General features: G+C 34.4%; 1 protein-coding gene and 1 pseudogene across 4 annotated transcripts in view; both read right to left on the bottom strand.

The window, feature by feature from the left end:
- The window catches only part of ERBB4 (erb-b2 receptor tyrosine kinase 4), a 1,128,925-nt gene that overhangs the window by 443,347 nt on the left and 667,410 nt on the right, over window positions 1-18,168 (bottom strand). The gene's annotated exons all lie outside the window — the stretch shown is intronic.
- Window positions 753-1,578, bottom strand: LOC103081390 (ribosome biogenesis protein TSR3 homolog pseudogene; annotated as a pseudogene).

Here is an 18,168-nt window from a genome sequence, read left to right as displayed (position 1 = left end):
AAACTGAAGAGAATAGAAAAAAATAAATAGGTCTTGGGTTGTCTTTAAGAATTAAAATAGTTATAAAAAATGAAGAAATAGGCATATGTAATTAATAAACAGTAAGGAAACCAATAAAATAGAACAGAGGATCTGTAATGCTGACTAATGGGGTAATAAAATTATCATATTAAATTTTTGACTATTCTTGAAGCCAAAAAAATTTTTTTTTCAATTTCAAGCATAATGTGTGATTTAAAAAAAAAAAAAGGCGGGCTTCCCTGGTGGCGCAGTGGTTGAGAGTCCGCCTTCCGCTGCAGAGGACACGGGTTCGTGCCCCGGTCCGGGAAGATCCCACATGGCGCGGAGCAGCTGGGCCCGTGAGCCATGGCTGCTGAGCCTGTGCGTCTGGAGCCTGTGCTCTGCAACGGGAGAGGCCACAACAGTGAGAGGCCCGCGTACCGCAAAAAAAAGTACGCAAAAAAATAAAATAAAATAAAAAAAAAGGCAATTCCTTTTCTAATTCTACCTTTAATGTTGTAAATTATTTAAGTTGCATCTAAGTCAATATAACATACAGCCACCCAATAAAATTGTAATCGACCTTGATATTACTGACATATTCGAAGACACTAGTAAAAGGAAGAACTTTATCTCTCTTCAAAACCTCATTCAAGATTCTGATTGCATGGCACATAGGACAATCATTAGGTCTAGAAAGTATATCTTCGCTGTTTCTTGATTCCTTTCTAAACATCTGTTGGTGCACTGGCCTAGGCACCTTTCCCTTGCCTTTCCTTCTCCTCTGCTGCTGCTGTGTCCTTGGCGCATGGCGTCAGGGCCTTGACTCTCAGACTCATCCCCACTGTCAACACTGTCTCTGAGCAGCCAGCTGTCACCATGGGCTTGTTGGGATTTGCAAACACCTGCCCTGAATTCACATCAAAGGGATCAAATTCCTCCTCCTGGGGCTCTCCTTAGCACTACTCAGGAGCTACTTCCCTGCCTGGGGCACCCACCCCAGGCTGCTGCAAGCCAAGTACTTGCCCAGAAGCTGTTGGTTCACATCCAGCAAGTCCTTACCCCACTTAAACTTCTGCAGCCAAAGGACAGCAAGTTCCGAAAAGCTCTGGATGCATAGGGTGGTAACAAAAACCTCCACTGAAGACAGTTTGCAGGGTCAGCCATAGTTCACAGCGCTGGCAGCCACTCAGTGGGTCAGTAGCCACAGGAGGCTCTCCAGCATTTTCCCAAATGTCATCTCCTCCAGTCTGACACAGGAACCATCTAGGATGGGGACACCTGATTGTGTCACCAGCTGCCTATCTGCCGGGACATATGCTGGGCACCCACAGGGCTGAGCACAAGATGACCGGACCCGTGGCCCAGGCCCAGGCAGTGCACCAAGTCCAGGCATGTCAGCTTGTGGCTGATGCTGGGTGGAGGGTCACAGTAGACCAGCTCCCACAGGGACAGCAAGATAGCTCCCACTGGTCCCTGGCTGCCCTCATCCCAGCTACCAATGTTTCCATAGACACTTGAAGCTGGACCCCAACAGCGGCCCCAGGACTCCCAGAAAAGACACCTTCTGCCCCCCATCCCCGCTCACCCAGCTTTGCTCCTGTGGCCCATGGCAGGGAGCCAGAGTCCCTCTGTTACCACTTCACCTTTTAAACTAAATAACCCTAATAATTTAAGTAGTCTTTTGATTACCTCAAGACTATGCAGAATGCTATACATATGTAAGTCACTAAATAAAGTTTAGATATGTTGATTTAATCAAAATTCTTTTTCACTCAACCTCCCAACCCCTCATTACCAAACACATACACATTTAGATGACAGCCTGTCTTTGCTTAGAATTTTATGGGAGATAATATACATGGGAAATTTTAAAATTATTTTCTATATTATATTTATATTTCTAATGGAATTTTATTTGTTATGAAAAGTTTCAATTTCCAGGAATTGTAACTTCAGACTTTTGGGCAAGAGCTAATGAGAGATCCACAATTAAAATACCTAAATTGAACTGTTTAAATATAGTGCATCAAATCAGAGCACTGAGATCAGTATCACAAAGCAAAACATTAAGATTAGTATCACAGAGAATACATCCTGGACTAGGTAACTAATTTTTCTCTGTCTTCACGATTAGACGATTGTATTTATCCAACAATTTCACTTTAAACACATTGGCATTATTTTAATCTCTCTCTACCCTGTACTTTTCTTTTTCTTAAGTCTTATAACCATTATACTTTTAATGTTTCTTCTTCACTCTCAACACTATGTCATAGTGTTAAGTCATGATTGACCAAATATCCAAACTAAAAAACTTATAAAGTATAGGTTGGAAGAGAGACAAGCTAGAAGACAAAGAGGGGCAAGAGAAAAAGAGAGAAAGAGAGATACCAAGAGACAGATACAGAGAAATGGGGAGTCAGTGATATGTTCCTTTTAAATTAAGGAGGAACAATACTAGAATCAAAGTAAGCAATTAGGGGCTTCCCTGGTGGCGCAGTGGTTGAGAATCTGCCTGCTAATGCAGGGGACATGGGTTCAGGCCCTGCTCTGGGAGGATCTCACATTCCTCGGAGCAACTAGGCCTGTGAGCCACAACTACTGAGCCTGTGCGTCTGGAGCCTGTGCTCCGCAGCAAGAGAGGCCGCGATAGTGAGAGGCCCGCGCACCGCGATGAAGAGTGGCCCCCGCTTGCCACAACTAGAGAAAGCCCTCCACAGAAATGAAGACCCAACACAGCAAAAATAAATAAATAAATTAATAAACTCCTACCCCCAACATCTCCTTTGAAAAAAAAAAAATTGTTTATGGCTGCTTTTAAGCTACAATGGCACAGTTGAATAGTTGCAACAGAGATCATTTGGACAGCAAAGTTTAAATTATTTGTTATCTTGCTGTTTACAGAAAGTTTTCTTACTCTTGGTAAGAAAGAGGTATGCTTATGAACATGGAAACATTTTTGTGAGATAATATTAAGTGTAAAAGGAAATTATAAAACTATGTATGCTAAGCTCATATTTTTATGTACCTAAAAATGTGTATGTGTGTTTGTGTGTTTGTGTTCATTTGTGAGTGTATAGGAAGGGTAAACATCATGTTAGTGATGGTTATGGTTATGAGAAAAGATTATTAGGGACTTCCATTTTGTCATTATTATGAATTTTAAATTTTTTTCTATAAATAAATTACATACATAACTCACAAAAAAGATATTTTTTAAAAGAAACGGAGCAAAATCTTTGGGGCAGTTTTATCATTGGCTGTGCAATCATTGTTTCTAACAGCTGAATTTTCAGAAAAGGAAAATGGACCCTTCTTGTGTTTCAGTAGTGTGGAGCCTGCCAGCCTCAAGTACTATGTAGGCCTCATTCTAGAGTGGGGCAGATGCAAATTATGTCAAGGTTCTATGAGTTTGATAACAGTTATCTGGAAGGGGGACAACTGCTCATTTTCAACTGTGGTCTCACAAGCATGGAGAGACTGTAATTTTCCTCTGTGCTCCTTCAGTTGAACATGGAACATGTGTCACAAGACTGTTGTCTGATGTGGCAGCAAAGGCTTCTCTTGATCTAAGAGCCCAGCAGCTGCTACAGGAAAGGAGATCAGACAAGTACAACCAATATGTCGATACTGTACCAGACTTCCATGATTAATCAATTTTTTTAATGACAATAAACATTGCAACATTGGGAATAATAATCATGGCAGTGATATATATATATATATATATATATATATATATATATAAATGTACATATTTCTCTATTACTGTTCAGGAGACGGGAAAATCTGTCTTGACCATAAGATAAAACGGTTCTAGAATGCATAACTTTTGGGGAGTTTCCTAACATCTTGGATTGGCATCTCCTTACTACTTAGTGTCCAACATCTTTTGCAGAGTATCTTGACAAGAAAGGATGTATTCTACTTAAAATACTCAGATGATGAGCCTTTGCATAGGTAAAATAGGTTTGTAATAATTTTATCTACCTCATAAGAAAACAAAATTTTTTGATAAGGCAATAACTGAAATGCAATATTGGGACCAGAAAGCGTTATGCTAAACCAAACCACAAAATTAGGTTTTGTGATTTAGTTTAAAAGGGTATCTCAAAGAACAAAGAACACACCGTTCCTGACTATTTGGATGCCTATTAGGCACAACTAACTACCACTCCCAACATACTTCTCCATCAGTTTTTCCCATATTAGTTAATGTTTTATCAGTTAATGGCACTATCATACACCCACATACTCAGAACAAAGAGCAAGAAGTCATTTCTATTTGTAACCCAATCCAACTACAAGTCTTACTAATTCTATCTCCAAAATAGATTATGAAATGGCTACATTATTTCCCATTTCCATCATGCTCTCTTGGAATAAATTGAGACTCCAACTCTTTTTAAAATGTGAAATAACACTATGCTCATTTAAAGCCCTTCTATTGATTCCTCTTGCAATTAGAATTACATGCAAACTTTTACCGTGACCCATAAAAGGTACTGTATGATCTTCCCCTGGACTGTTTTCTGACCTTATCTCCTATCATTCCTATTGTTTACTATTCTCCTTTAAACTTCTTTCTTTTTCATGAACATAACTAGCTTATTCCTGTCTATTGACAGAGCTCTATAATATCATATTACTCTCAAAGTATAAGCACAGGCCTTCAGAGAGATTGTGAGTAGGACAATCCCGTGATAAAGTCCTGTGATAATACAGATATTGCTCTGATCAGAATTTGAAACTTAAAGACTATAAATTCTTTTCAGTTCCATAATCAAGTGTGAATTACATAAGTGAAGGAGCAAATGCACAGACTTTTATAGATATTATAAAAATGTGCCAGCAAAATAGCATTAGTTGATTCTGTGACTAATGTTAATCACAGTTTTTAAACAGCATTATCTAAGCTTGTCTTCTTATAAAAATCCTCAGTAACTTGCAAATAAAAGCAAATATAAATTTGAAAATATACCAACAGACTTATGACAACAAACACATTGACCTAAAAGTATCTATGGTTTTTATTTTTCTGTTCTAGTGTTCTTAAATTCCAATGTGATTTGAATAACACAACTAATCTGAACTGCCACAGAACATAACTTGTATAAAATGGCAATTTAGTCTATATATTTTTTTCAGAAACTTGTTAATTTTGTCCAATGTAGATAAAGAACGAGACAGTGTAGTTAATAAGTTATTATATCTGTTCTTCACTATATTCTTTAAGGGTTTTGATTCAGCTATATAAAAACAACAATCCAGGCAGAAAATTGGCAAATGGACCTGAAACTCATATTTTCTCCAGTGAAATCATCTTATAATCATTTGTAAGAATTGAACATTTCTGCAAATACATAGATCTTCAAAGGGCAAAATTTACAATTATATAAATACACACCATCCAGTGATAAAGATAAAATAAATTTTTAAAATGGTAAAATATGGTTTTAAAATGAAAGTTTATAAACTTGTAATAGTGGCATACCAGAAATGGTAAGATTTTAAACATAATATTAAAAACCACATGGAATGCCATTATATATATGGCATATTCTTATAGAGCAGTTTATTTTTTTCAAATCAGCTATTAAATTGAATCTTTGTGCAATTCAATAAATAAAATATATAAAACAAACAATATGTTTATTGTTATACATAACAAATGTTCACATAAAAATTATGTTTTCCAGTCTGCTTACTATATGTGCTCATTCCATCCCATAATAATCAATCTCTATGATTGAGGAATTCCACTGCTTTGCTCTGGAAATTACTAGCACTCTTTGCTTTTCAAAGAAAGGCATTATTTACAATCATGACCTCTGTTTAGGAATGGAGCAAGATCCATATTACTCTTTAAAGTTATCAGATCCTACTATGATATCCAGGATTATATGAATATATGAGGGGTTTTCTTGGATAGCAGCTCTTCCTCTGTTTAACAACTATCTTTGCAGATTTTAGGCCAGGCTTTTTTCGATAGGAAAGAATCTGGTATGTTTTAGCGGAAGGTGAAACATGCTTATAGCGTGGACGGTCTGTCAAGGAAAGTGTTGGCAGGTTAAGCTAGAGAGGAAGATAAAGGGTATCTAGAAAATAGGTAGCTCTTAATCTTACAGAAAATTTAGACTTGAAGCAATAAGAATTAGAAAATTAATGAAACTGCTGATTTCTAACTATGCTTCTCTCTTCAGGGTTTATTTTTTCAATTGTTTTTTTTGGGGGTATTATCTGTCTTTTTTATTATAAACATTCTAGTGGTGTGAAGTGGTATCTCACTGTTTTTTGTTTTTAATATCTTTATTGGAGTATAATTACTTTACAATGTTGTGTTAGTTTCTGCTGTACAACAAAGTGAATCAGCTATATGTATACATATATCCCCATATCCCCTCTTTCTTGAGCCTCCTTCCCACCTTCCCTACCTCACCCCTCTAGGATGTCACAAAGCATCGAGCTGATCTCCCTGTGCTATGCAGCAGCTTCCCACTAGCCATCAATTTTACATTTGGTAGTGTCTCTTCAGGTTTTAGAACTCAAATCATTCTTGTTCCCATGGGTGGATATTGCTAAACATGGTTTTATGGTTAGCTCTCAGGATTTTTCTAATATGTCTAGGTCTTTTATTTTTTTTTATTTATTTATTTGTGCTGTGTTGGGTCTTCGTTTCTGTGCGAGGGCTTTCTCTAGTTGTGGCAAGTGGGGGCCACTCTTCATCGTGGTGTGCGGGCCTCTCACTATTGCGGCCTCTCTTGTTGCGGAGCACAGGCTCCAGACGCGCAGGCTCAGTAGTTGTGGCTCACGGGCCTAGCTGCTCCGTGGCATGTGGGATCTTCCCAGACCAGGGCTCGAATCCATGTCCCCTGCATCGGCAGGCGGACTCTCAACCACTGCGCCACCAGGGAAGCCCCCTAGGTCTTTTAAATGAAGCATAAATGGTTCATATGAACATTTTAGACTAGATGGCACCGTGGAAACAAATGATGTTGAATATGTTGTGTGAATAAATAATACAGAATTATCTTTAAAATTGATATTCATAAGTGATCATTTTTATCTTTTCATTGATCCTCTATGTTCTCTAGCTCAGCTATTGGGCTGTTCTTTGGTGAAAGAAACCCTAATTGTAACCCCATATTGTAAAATATTGAAAGAAGTTCATAATGTAAATTATATTGAATGACTGAATTAATAAATACTTACAAAATTATTTGGTGTCATGGTCCATGCCTTTTCCACTATACCTCTCAATTTTTTTCTGACTCAATTTTCCACCAGTTTCTGAAACAATGTCTCAAGTTCATTACATTCAACACGTCTAAATCCCAATTTTCCTCATTTCTCAGAGTCTATTGCATAAACTCCCAAACAGGACCCTTGTCTTGAGTTTTTTTCTAAAATAAAAACATTATGTTGCTCCCTGCATAAAAATATTCGATGACTAACCATTTCCTCTAAGATAAAATATAAGTATCCCTGTCATAGCATATAAGCTGCTTTAGAATCTAGTCTTAACAATTTGATTTGTAACCATTCCATTACATGAACCCTTTGATCCAGTCACACTGAATAGCTTAAATCCTGCCAGAACACACTATATTATCATGAAACACAGTATAGCACTGTGGTTAAGAGCACAGACCTTGAAGCCAGATTGCCTGATGTATGTCAGACATATGGTAAGCTTACAACAATAGCTGGCACAAGGTTGACTATAGAGTGATATGATAACTACTCCAGCGTACAACTAATCCTTTCTCCACATGCCTCCTCATCCTGGCAAAATTTAGCTCAAATGTAACTTCATGTAACGTGGTATGGTATCGTCCATCTTTCCAGTTGTTATCCTATAATAATTACATCTTATATAATAATTACATTTTACATATTAATTGCATTTCATTACACAACATTTTATCACCTAGTAGCATTCTGGCCTGTTTATATTTTTTCCCTACCACTGCAAACTTGATTCATTAGATTGTGGAGGCCAATTTGTTATTTTAGTAACACTAGTACCTAGCATATTGCCTGGCACATAGGAGAATTTTCAATAAATGTTTGTTAAACTAAGGTAAAATAATGTATAAATTAAATCGCATCACTTAAAATACAACATTGAACAAAAAGAAACTCAGCTCCATTTAAGGAACATTTCTATATCCTGTTAGAGTGCACTTATTAAATTTTTCTATTAGAATATTATTAATATATAAATTATATTAATACATTTAGTATTCCTCTTTCTTTCATGATTTTAAGCTTTCTACAGGAGTTTCTTCTAAAAGTAGCCCCACAAAATCCTGTTTAATTTTACCCTTAAATTTCTATAGAGGCCAACTGACTCATCTGGGTGGCTTGCTGGTTTTAATTTTCTTGAGAACTAATAAGAGCCCACTGTCCTTCTTGAGATCTGATTTTTGTAGCTTTCCATCATTTTGTGTTTCTTTCTCCAACTTGTTTCCTTCTTCTTCCTGTCTATCACTCGTTTTATTGTTATGTATACAATTCAAATAAGATTTCTAAAATGTTAATTAAAAAATTATTCCATTTAGCATTCCATAGATTGGGGAATAAAACTCAATAAAAACTATCTCAATGCATTTCATTATTCCTGCCAATTAACTACAAAATATTTTTTTTCTTTTTACTTCTCAAGCACCAGTGACCATAAAAAATGCAATTCTTTCCTGAAGTTACATCAAGATTATAAAATGTCTTTTAAGGTTTTTTTTTTTTTACGTAATTGTAACATTATATTGAAATACACTGTCCCAACCACTCACATTCTACTTAAGTGATATTTTGCTACTGATATGGCCTATTATTTCGAAACTAAGTCCCTTATTGTGGTATTCATATTATTTTAAAAATAGGATTAGAAAATATACTGCTGAATTAAAGGGAAGATTTCTAAAAACTTAGAAAATAAATTACTATTAGATTAGTATTCTAATATCTATCAAGTGATATTACTAATAGACCAATTAGAAATCACTAGCACCTATTGTGGTACTGTAATAACCTTCACATAAATAAAACATTACAATATATATGAAGCACATAAATAATGGAACTAAAATAGGGTATTCCAAATCAGAATACACAAGGTGCAAAGGGGCACCTTAAAACTTACAGGTAAATTTTTATTACAAGCAATGCTGCTTTACCAAAACAAAACAAGATAAAAACATATTTTCAGTCCCTACTTCTGTGAATTTCAGAGATATCAATGAGACTCTTTGAGTCTATAACTTGTGAAATACAGAATATTAGGTTTTGATGAAGAGCACCTGCTGTAGGTTGATTTCTCATTATCTGGATCAGTTAGAAGGGAGTTCAATTACTCGTTCATCCGAAAACAAGCAACTATTAGTTTCTGTCAGGTAGCAAGCATGGTGCTGGGCCCTGACACAAATTTATTTACATGTTGCTGGGCCCTGACACAAATTTATTTAAGACCTGAACTAATTTTTAAGAATTCACAGCTTAGTGTGGAAACATAAGTCTAATATCACATTATCATGGCTATCATCATGTGCTGTCATCATGGCTGCATATTTTAGTAGCATCGCACAGGAAGTAAATAACTTCTACTGAAAACATTGTAGAAAGTCAGGCTACCAAGGAGCATAAAATCGGGAGAGAGAAGAAAAACACAACATAGGAGGTAAAAGATGTCAGTTCAGAATACTTTAAGATATCAAAAGATATTTGAGTTAACTCCTATTCACTGCACCCATGTTTTCCGGTAAATAATCAAATAATTTGATCTGTGCCAATGGATTAATCAATTTGACACTACTCCTTTATGATATCCTTTTTAAAGGGCCTTTTACAAAAGCAATACCTTGACAACAAGGAAAAACTTTAATAATAGGTCATTCAGACTCTATTGTGTGCAAATATTAGAGCATAGAGTCATACATAGTCTCATGTACTACATCTATATTAAATGGCATTTTGAGCAGTAAGTATAGGACAACACTTCAAATCTTATTTCAAAAATGAATTAAGGAAATCTAAATTAAGCAAAAGCTCTCTAATGTGTTTACATTTATAAGCAAAGGATATACATTTCTGTTATAAATAACTTTTAAAATTCTGTCTAAATACATTATGGTGAACATAAATTTAATTAACAACTGTGGCTATTATTTTTTCTTCTTATAGGCAACACTAACCTAGTAAACACAGATTCATAAGACTATATGTGTTCACTGTATAGAAATATATGGAGAGAAAGAGAGAAGGAGAGAAAAAATGTCCAAAGGGTACTGATAAGGTACTAATAAGGCTACTAAGTAAGGATGGTACTAAGAGATGCAGAGGGTACAAGAAGCAGGCCTGTAAATAAAAATCACCAGATTAAATAAGCACACACATTTTAATGTTGTGCTTTGTGAAGTTAGACATACATTTTAATAATTGTTTTTAATGATTATTCATGAATGAATTATAAATTAACTCTCTAGACTAAAAATATCATTCCATGCTTGCTAAATAACATTTCCTCAAATGAAAAAACAATTATATATGAAAAGGATAAAACCTTTCTCATCATTAGTACTTCTATAAAATCTTTGTATTTGATCTTGCTATAATTAATGCTCGGTTTGTTAGGATATTTCCACATCACAAATGACAACATTCAAGTTCACGGATGGATATAATGTATACAGGGAAAATGAATTATTTTGTAGTGAGCCTAATAATAGAATTATATGTGTACCAATTTATGGCTTTGCATAGAAGACTATGCAAATGTCAGTTTAAAAAAAAGTAAAAAGATTTTCTCCTTCTGTTCTTTCTTGAGAACACTAATTGTTCTAAAAATCTGGGCCTGTGTAAAGATGTTCTGAGTTAGGAGTATAAAAATTCCCACCAGCTTGTAGAAAAAGAATAGATTCTCAAATGATCACAAAAGCTCGCAAAAAAAAAAAAAAAAAAAAGCTATTTTTCTCCATTCTTAGTGAAAAATAAATTCAGAGTCATGCTAAGCCATATATGTTAAATAGCAGGTCAATATAAAGGTTAATACTTTATGGTAATTGCCCCCCACACATACACACAACAATTACCTAAGTTAGACATAATTTATTTTGTATAGTTTCCCTATTTTATAAAAATTTTTTATACAATTTTTAAAGGTTACTTTCCATTTGGTTACTATGAGATATTGACTATATTCCTCGTGTTGTACAATACATCCTTGAGCCTATCTTACACACAATAGTTTGTACCTCCCACTTTCCCACCCCTATATTGCCCCTCTGCCCCCACCACTAGTAACCACTAGTTTCTTCTCTATATCTGTAAGTCGGCTTCTTTTTTGTTACATTCCTTAGTGTGTTGTATTTTTTAGATTCCGCATGTAAGTGTATCATACAGTATGTCCTTTTTTGACTTATTTCACGTAGCATAATGCCCTCCATTGTCCATCTATGTTGCTGCAAATGGCAAAACTTTGTTCTTTTTTATGGCTGAATAGTATTACATTGCATATTCATACCACATCTTCTTTATCCATTCATCTGTTGATGGACATATAGGTTGCATCCATATCTTGGAAACTGTAAATAATGTGCTATGGACATTGGGGTGCATGTATCTTTTTGTTTTCATTTTTGTTTTGTTTTTGTTTGTTTTGATCCAAGCTTTTTTTTTAAACATCTTTATTGGAGTATAATTGCTTTACAATGCTGTGTTAGTTTCTGCTTTATAACAAAATGAATCAGCTATACATATACATATATCCCCATATCTCTTCCCTCTTGCATCTCCCTCCCTCCCACCCTCCCTATCCCACCCCCCCTATCCCACCCCACTAGGTGGTCACAAAGCACTGAGTTGATCTCCCTGTGCTATGCGGCTGCTTCGATGGAGAACAGCATGTATCTTTTTGAATTAGTGCTTTTGGTTGTTTTGAATATATACCCTGGAGTTGAATTGCTGGGTCATATGGTAGTTTTGAGGAACTTCCATACTGTTTTCCACAGTGGCTGCACCAATTTACATTCCCACCAACAGTGTACAAGGGTTCCCTTTTCTCCATATCCTCATGGACATTTGTTATTTGTGTTCTTTTTGATAATAGCCATTCTGACAGGTGTGAGGTGATATCTCATTATGGTTTTGATATACATTTCCCTGATGATTAGCAATGTTGAGCATCTTTTCATGTGCCTGTTGGCCATCTGAATTTCCTCTTTGGAAAAATGTCTATTCAGTTCTTCTGCCCATTTTTAATGCTTATGTAATTGCTTAAAACTACGTCTTCAAATAAGAATTTTAAATGACTTGGTGAAAGTGATATTTCCTCCAATAAACTAGGTGAAATTTAGCATTTGACCATGTATCACCTCTGTATTGCTACTCTCAACACATTATATCTGTATAATCCCTTCAGAGACAGGGATCTTCTCTACAATCGAGTGATGCCTTAGGGTAGGTAGAGTTCTTCCCTTTTATGAGTGAAAATTTGACTTCTCACTACTCAGTAATTTCATGACCTGCCATATAATATCACGGAGAATCCTCTTCAGCAGGTTAGCCATCCTCCTTCTGTAGATGAAACATCTGTTTTTCACTTGAATTCAAAGCAGTTCAGCTTATTTCCTCTGATCACAGAAGTATGTCACATACTATATTATATGAAAATACAAACCACTTCTTTTACTGCAAAAAATTATTTTGTTAACACCCAAACCTGTCAAATTACCCAAATAATGTTTTGCACAAAGGTTTTTCAAAGACCACATAATATGCACACTATATTTCCAATGAAATACCCACTCATTAAGTTATAGCATACATCGTCATGCTTAAAATGCAAATACAAATAAAACAAAATAAAAAGCTTTTAACGTAAGGAGCATGTAGGTCACGTCTTTTCCAAAGCAGACATATCTGCATTTCTTTAGTTGTTGGTTATTAATATTTCATTAATTTTCAAGCTACTTCAAATTCCCCTTGAGATATCATTAATAAAATACCATCCATATCAGCAAGATTATAGTCACAGTAGCCAAACTACAGAACCCATTTAATTACTTAGAAATTTTAAGAGTGCTGAGCACTTGCTTTTATCTAAAGAACTGAAAATCTGATGCTTTGATGATTACAAAGGGTCTTTAGCTTTCTCTGTTTTGTTGGTAATTTTAATTATTTCTTATACAGTTCCCATTTAGATGTATTCCTTTGGTTGCCCTTTTAGAATAATAATGAGCAACTTTTGAGGAAACATAAATGAGTACATAAATGCTTCTAAAATAAATTTAAGAATGGACAAATATGCAAGCACTTAACATTCACAATATTAGCCTTTTTCTGCTCAGTTTCCCCAATGACATAACATTTTTGACTAAGGAATGTAGTCAACAAATTAATAGCGTTAAATTCTGCCAAAAATATTCCAATTTTCAGACCTGCCCAATCCTCTACCCACCCTAAGAATACCAATTTTCCTGATTCTGTGTAATTCCTCGCATACACAAGCAGGCATTTTGGATTTAGGTGTTAAAGCAATTCTTTATTTTACTCTAACCCTCTCTCACATACGGTCACGCACCTTAGCATACCACATTCACTGAAAGAATGGGAAGGCAGAGAAGAAAAATGAAGCACACTTTCACCATTATTTTTCAGATATGTGTGCATGCATGCTGAAGTCCTGTTCATTTGGAAATTTTACCAGATAACATAAAACAGTTAAAGTTTATTCTTTTCAGGTAATAGATATTTTCCCTCATCAATATGCTGTTTTTCTGGATAAACTTCAGAGTCTGTGTGCTCAGAGAAAGAAACCCATCACAAAAGTGTGCATATTGTCATTGTATTTAGATGAAGTTCAATAACAGGCAAAATATGTCTATATTAATAGAAATTAAATAGTGGATTTTATGGAAGCAGTTATTGAATGGGAAGAGGCATGAGGGAACCTTCTGGAAGTGATGGAAATATTGTACATCTTCACATATATACTTATATAAACAACATTAAGCATTAGATGGAACACTGATGCACTTTCCTCTATGTAAGTTATAACTCAGTTTTTTAAATGTTTTTCTATGGTGCCAAGAACAAATATTGGAGTTTAAGTGAAAAAGAAATTTTGATAAATTTGTATCCATTCCCTTCTTTCTGCTTTTACTGTTCCAGTTCAAGTCCTATTTATTCCAAATCTTAACCACTGAAAAGCCTACTTAGTCCAAGAGTCATAATTTGTTCTCCCATTCTTTCTTAATTATGGAGTCACTGATTTTAAATTTGTTAACCTCCCTTTAGCTAAATGTGTTCATAGTGAATAACTTTGGACAATAGGATATAGGTGGATGTAGTGTGTACAACTTTTAGGAAGAGTACATTTAAGGAAGAGTATATGTTCTTTTTTTTTTTTTTTTTTTTCTGTTCCTCTCTCCTGTTGGCTAGAATTATGACATGGTAGCTGGAGCTCAACCAGCCACATTGGACTATGGCAGAATTCAAATGCTCAGGATGGAGGAGGAACTATTATAGATCAAAGAACTGTGGGATCATAATGTTCAGAGAGCCATCTCAGCTATAAAATGACTAACCCCCAGATTTCTTTTACTTGGGGAAGAAATATATTTTTATCTTCTTTAAACCACAGTTAATTTATGGTGTTTTTTTTTTTCTTTTTCGGTGACTAGCAGAAGCCTAATATAAGTTGATACACTTTCTATATAAGCTTTTTTCCTATCAACTCTTTCTCACTATAATCCATCATTCAAACATACTACTGAAGTTTTTCTAAGAAATTATCTGATCATGATCCCTCCTCCACTGAAATTTCTTATTCTTATTCAGAAATATTGCCTAGATTCCAGGTACAATAATATTGCTATTATTAAATAATCAGTTATAAAAAAGAATGCAAAATCTGATTTTGAATTTTTAAATAAAATACTAATTTGTGCAGGAACTGAAGATGTGAAGATAACCACCAAAATTTAAATGTTCATTATTTGGGGTTATGATAACAGGTGATATTTATATTTGCATCATAATTTTCTGAATTTACTAAATTTATGACAAAAGTATGCATCACTGTAGTAACAGAAACAAATGACTCTTTCAAAAACAAAATTAAAATCATCCATGGTTTCAGAAAATTCAAACTTTTCTTAACATTTAGAACTTAAAGACAGTTTCCATTAGTGACAGTAAAAAAAAAAAAAAAAAAATTGCCACTCTCATTCTAACCATTTCCCCTGTTCTGGATGCTTTAACCAATAAACTAAGGGAAAAAAATATATTTATGCTAACAAGAAGAACTAAGATTCATTGAGTACTTAATTTTAACAGGCACTCTCTTAAGTACTTTTACCTCTGTTGATTTATGTGTACCCATTACGCCTCTATGAGAAAGGAACTATTAATGAGAGGTACAGACCTAAGGCACAGGGATATTAAATCATGGTAGGGCTAATATCTTAACCCAAGCTTTCTGGTTCAAGATTCTGCATTCTTATCTACTTTGTTTACCCTCTGTAGCCACATGCAAAATGACTGACAAAAATTACTACTTAATATAACAAATTTCTGTATGAATAAAAGATAGCATAACAAAGTTATATTCAAAGCAAGAAAAAAGTATTTGCAACACACATGATAGAATATATAGGGCATTGATAATCTTAAGGAACTAACTCTAAGATGAACAATGAATACCCTATAGAACAATAAATGCCCCAAAGACATAAATAAGCAGTTTTCAATGAAAGCAATATCCAAATAAAACAATGTTTAATAATCAAATATTCATAAATTTATTTTTTGAATTTTTTATTTTTTATTTATTATGTTTATTTATTATGTTATTTTTTATTTATTATGTTGGTAAGTGCTGAAATGGTTGTTATTGTGATTTTGGCCAGGGTGTGGCAACACAGGCACTCTCATGTATTGTGTTAGAAGCACAGATTTATAAAACTTTTTGAAAGGCAATATACAATATATATCCAGGTTTAAAATGTGTATAACCCCTTCATGATGAGACTGCTCTTTTAAGAATTTAACTTAATTAAATGAAATGTAGTTAACAATGGGACTTTGTGGTAGTCATATTTGTAACAGTGAAAAATTGGAAACTAGTTAAATGCATACCTATTAAGGATTGGTCAAATCAAATTATAGTATATTTACACAATGGAATATCAGGCAATCACATAAAAGGAGAACATATAGACATAAGTACTAATATGTGAAATGTCCATGGTATACTAATTAAAAAAATTGTTACACAGTATTACGGATTGAATGATTCTGTTTGTGTTAATATACGTGTTTATTATCTGTTTATTTTTTAAAGTCAGGAGGACTTTACAAGAAAGTGTTATCACTGACTGACTCAGAGTCTGGTAGGATGAAAGGGATGGGGATGAGAGTAGAAAGAAAGATTAGAGAGGAGAGCTATATTTCTACTTACAGATGACCATATTGTTTTGCTTTCACGCGAGCATAATTACTTACATTATAAAAAAACACTAAACATATTTTCACCTTCAAAAAACAACTAAAAATCTTTGCATTTCATAATAATTTTTCTACTTTCCTCTTGCCATTCATTACACTCAGTAGCTAAATCTGATTCTTAGGAAGATCCACCAGACCACTCAAATTTCAGGATCAAGACCTCACTCATACCCAAGATAGTGACAGCTTTCTTCTCTTCCTGGAATGTTTCTCTCTCCAATTCTACCTATCAAAAATTCCTTAATAGTAGGTAATTCGCAAAATGCTACTTAAATTGTGGAACATTCTTTTTCTCTTCTGTTTTCCATTCAAAAGAAAAAAAAAACTATTAGAAACCTTGCCACATATGGTATGCATATAATCTATATATATGCCTGTCTTTTCTATTAACCTCTGGGCTGCTCACTGGCAGTGTCTTCTATATCTTTTTATCCTTTTACTATGTCTAGCCCTCAAGCATGTATACAGTTGCTACCCCCAAAATATTCACTGAATTGGTTAATTAACTATAGAGATAGCTCAATTGATAACTCAAATAAAACAATAATGAATGTGATTGTTTTGTCAATTACTGAAACGTGATTTATCTACAGTGAGGTTTATTCTCATTTCTTTGAGAAAATGGATATTAAAATTATTCACATAAAAAAGAGGTATAGCAATGCTCTTAATATTTAAAAATTGTAAGATAAACGATGCCCTAGAGAAATGTATTCAGTGTTAACGTAGTAGTGTAATCATTTTATTTAAAGTGCGTCATAACTAAACTTCTTGTCAAGGTAACAAGGTTGAGAATCTGAAGTTCTTGAAACTGTTCAAATGTAGCCACCCTGACTCCAGGTCAGGGCTTATAACTGCTACACTCAGGTACCAATTCCAACAACTGAAGAGACTGACAGAAAATGCTGAATCAACTGAATTCATATGCAGTTTATATTAATTTCACTTAAACCACATTTATTACCCACAGTCTTATCTTTGTGTTCAGTTCTAATCCCTGCTGATTACCCCCTTCCCCATCCTGCCCCACAAAAGCCCACTATTCTTTAAAAAGTTGGAAGTTTTGCAATATAATTTCTTGGTGACTTCTATACATTATAGAAAATCTCAATACACTATCACTTAAGTGATAATTCAACCTATTTACATAACTCTATTGATGAGGGACTCACTCCCTGGTAAGGTCTAATTCAAATTTTATATAGCCTTAAATAGAGGAAATTAGTTCAAAATTGGAACTAAATTATGTCTTATTAAAATCAGTACTCATTGGCCCTAAATTCTGCTTTTGGGAACAGCAAATTATAAACATAATTGTTTTTCAATATTAGAGCCTAGTCTCTTCCAAGTTTCTCAGTTCCCTTTCACTCTGTTATTATTATTAAGCACTTGCATCCAATAGCATCATACTCTGGATACCTGATCCCTGTAACCTTCCCATTCATCTCGTCTGCTCTCACATTCTTCCTGTTTTAGCTTTATTCCTAAGACCCGAGGCCAGTGTTAATTTCCTTAATTAATCAATTCTCTTCTTTTTCTCTCTAGTTTTAATATTGTAATAGCTACTTACACTCTGAAACTGGGTATGTCTAGTTGTTTCTCCAACATCTAGTATTTCCATCTAAGTTTCCTAAAAACCCTGACTATGAAAGTGTGCCC

The sequence above is a fragment of the Lipotes vexillifer genome, unplaced genomic scaffold (assembly GCF_000442215.2).
Source record: "Lipotes vexillifer unplaced genomic scaffold, Lipotes_vexillifer_v1.1 scaffold138, whole genome shotgun sequence".
NCBI lineage: Eukaryota > Metazoa > Chordata > Mammalia > Artiodactyla > Lipotidae > Lipotes > Lipotes vexillifer.
This window is presented reverse-complemented; position numbering and strand designations above follow the sequence as displayed.